Genomic DNA, 3,443 nt, shown 5'->3' with positions numbered 1-3,443 from the left:
GGTGCTAGCGAGCGTAGCACTGCTGAGCAAGTAAGTATGTTGAAGGTTCTTCCTACCAAGGTGCAGCATCTTACACTTCTCTACATTGAAGTTCATCCAGTTTTGGTCAGCCCACCTTGACAGCGTGTCCAAGTCAGCCTAGATCTCCAGCCTGTCCTGCGGTGTGACCACCCTCCCCCATAATTTCGTGTCACCCGCAAACTTGGCCAGTTCACATCCGCCTCCAAACTCCAGATCGTTATTGAAGATGTTAAAGAGTACCAGCCCCAGTACCAAGCCCTGAGGGACTCCACTGGTCACCCTGTGATTGTCGATTTGCTCCCATCCATTAGTACTCTTTGGGTCCAACACGATAGCCAGTTACTGAGCCATTGGACCATAAGATGATCAAGGCCACAGTTCCCCATCTTAACCATGAGGACATCATGGGGGACTAGGTCAAATCCCTCAGCCTCTCCTCGTATGGCCTTCCCTCCAGGCCTTCAATCATATGAGTGGCTGTCCTCTGGACTCTCTCAAGCTTCTCCACATCCTTCCTGAAAGAGTGGGGGCGGGAATACTGGATGCAGTACTCCAGCTGCAGTCTCACCGGGGCTGAGTAAAGTGGGAGTATGACTTCCCTGGTTTTGCATGAGTTGCACACCAGAGTTTGGTTAGCTTTGCCAGCCACAGCATCACATTGGTGGCTCATATTCATCTTGTGGTCTGTCAAGACCCCCAAGTCCCTTTGAGTTGTGGTGCTAGTGAGTGTAGCACTGCTGAGCTTGTAAGTATGCTAGGAGTTCTTCCTACTTAGGTGCAGCACCTTGCACTTCTCTGCATTGAAGGCCATCAGGTTTTGGTCAGCCCACCTTGAGAGCGTGTCTAAGTCTGCCTGTATCCCCAGCCTGTCCTGTGGCGTGACCACCCTCCCCCATAATTTGGTATTGTCTGTGAACTTGGCCAGTTCACATCTGACTCCCAAATCCAGATCACTGATGAAAATGTTAAAGAGTATTGGCCCAAGTACCAAGCCCTGAGGGACTCCACTGGTTACCCTGCACCACATTGATTTGCTCCCTTCAACTAGGACTTTTTGGGTCTGACCCTATAGCCAGTTGCCTAGCCATCAGGCCATATGATGATCAAGACCACAGTTCCCCAGCTTAACCATGAAGACATTATGGGGAACTAGGTCAAAGTCCAGATATATGACATCCACATCATCTTCCTTTTCCAGGGCACATGTTACTTGGTCATAGAAGGAGATGCGTTTGGTCAGGAAAGACCTGCCAGTCACAAAGCCATGCTGGCTAGCATTCAGATGCTTGCCTTCCATTAGTCTAGCCTTGATGGATCCCTTGACAATTTTCTCCAGGATTTTTCCAGGGACAGATGTCAGATGTCAGATTGATTGGTTCTCCAAGTCATCCCTCCTCCCTTTCTTGTAGATAGGGATCACATTGGCTCTTTTCCAGTCATCTGGGACCTTGCCCAAGCACCATGTTTTTTCAAATATCCCTGGCAAGGGGGGATACAATATTGACTGCCAGCTCTTTCCACCTTGGGTGCATCCATCTGGGCCCATGGACTTGTGAATGTCCAGCTTCTCAAGGTGTTCCCTCACCTGATCCACATCGATTTTGGGCCTGTCGCCCACTCATGAATTGGTTTGTGCCATTCCTGGCAGTGCGATCCTCCTGGGAGGGTGAAAAACTGAAGCAAAAAAGTAATTTAGGAGATTGGCCCTTTCTTGGGCATCTGATGTCAGTTGCCCTGTTGCATCTCTCAGGGGCCCAATGCTATCCTTGTTCTTTTTTCTACTTCCCACGTTTCTGAAGAAGGACTTTTTGTTGTCCTTGATCCCTGTAACTAGCCTAAGTTCAGTTTGTGCCTTGGCTTTTCTCGACCGCTCTCTGCAGGTGTGGGTGAGTGCAGAGTAATCCTTTTTGGTAATGTTTCCTGTTTTCCAGCTGGTGTAGGCTACTCTTTTGAGCTTAATGAGGTCCAAGAGTTCCTTATTCAGCCATGGGGGCTTCCTTGCCTGTTGACTGCATTTCTTGCGAGATGGGATAGTTTTGCCCTGTGCTTCAAGAATTATGTTTTTGAGCAATGACCATTCCTCATGTGCTCCCTTTTCCGGAGGGGTATGGCCTCTGATTGTCTGACTGACCAATTCTCTCAGTTTGCAGAAGTCAGCCTTCCCAAAGTTAAGGACTTCTGTTTTACCGAGGGGTTTGCTTGCTCTTCAGTGAACTAAGAAGTTGCTCAATTCATGGTTTCTGTCACTAAGCTTCCCCTCGATTTGCAGATCGCTCTCCAAGTCGCCCCCTTTGGCCAGGACCAGATCAAGCAATGCCTCTCCCCTGGTCAGACCTCCTGGGTTAGGTAGAGCATGAGAGAAAGCTAGGCAACCTGTCAGATTTGGCCGTGAGCTCATCCCAAGGGATGTCAGGGAAGTTGAAGTCCCCCATGATAATCATGCATCAGGAGCGCATGGTTTTGACCATTTCCCTATTGAATTCCCAATCTAGGTGTTCCTCTTGGTTGGGGGTTCTACAGCAGATTCCTACAAGTAAGTCACCCTCCCCATGTTCTCCTCATATCTTGACCCAGAGGGTCTCAAGACACCCTTCCTGGTTTGGAAACTCAATCTGCAGGGAGGTGAGCTGATCCATGACATAGAGAGCAACACCCCTACCCTTCTTCCCCACCCAGTCTCTCCTATACAAGGTATAACCCTCTACTGCCATTAACCAATCATAGGTGGAGTCCCACCTGGTCTCTGTAATTCCTACAAGGTCATAGTCATTATTACATAGGAGAAGGGCCAGTTCCTCAAGCTTTTTCCCAAGCTCCTGGCATTTGTGTACAGGCAGTTAAGTCTGCCAAGAGAAGCCCAGTGCTTCCCTGAGGGGTTAAGTGGGACCTTTCCTCGGCCTGTCACCAGAGCGGGTTGGTTCCCTTAGGCTGCCCAAGTTATTGGTAGTGTGGCTGACATGACCTGGGCTAGAACTGTTAGTAGACCACCCATCCCACAGCAGTCTCAGTTTAAAGCCCTGTCAAGAAAGTCAGCTATTCTGGCTGAGAAGAGCTTCTTTCCTTTCCAGGTGATGTGGAGGCCATCCCTTCCCAATAATGTTCACCATACAGCAGAAGAAACCAGGTGTCAGGGTAATCTGGGTGTATTCTGTGTTTTAAATAAACTCCACCCATTGTCTTCCTTATGCATCACTGTGTGAATGTTAACCTGTTCAAGGTCTTGAAACAAAGGTACTTGATGGAGCATAACCTTTTGATATATAGACATGCCTAATTTCCTGTGCAGTTCTTTGGCACCATCTAGCACCCCTCTACGCAGCGCTGGTCAGGCTGCAGCCGGGGTACTGTGTCCAGTTCTGGGCGCCGCACGTCAAGAAGGACGTGGAGAACCTGGAGAGGGTCCAGAGGAGGGCCACTCATAT

This window comes from Gavialis gangeticus, unplaced genomic scaffold (genome assembly GCF_001723915.1).
Source record: "Gavialis gangeticus isolate Ggan-Ray unplaced genomic scaffold, GavGan_comp1, whole genome shotgun sequence".
Classification (NCBI taxonomy): Eukaryota; Metazoa; Chordata; order Crocodylia; family Gavialidae; genus Gavialis; species Gavialis gangeticus.
This window is presented reverse-complemented; position numbering follows the sequence as displayed.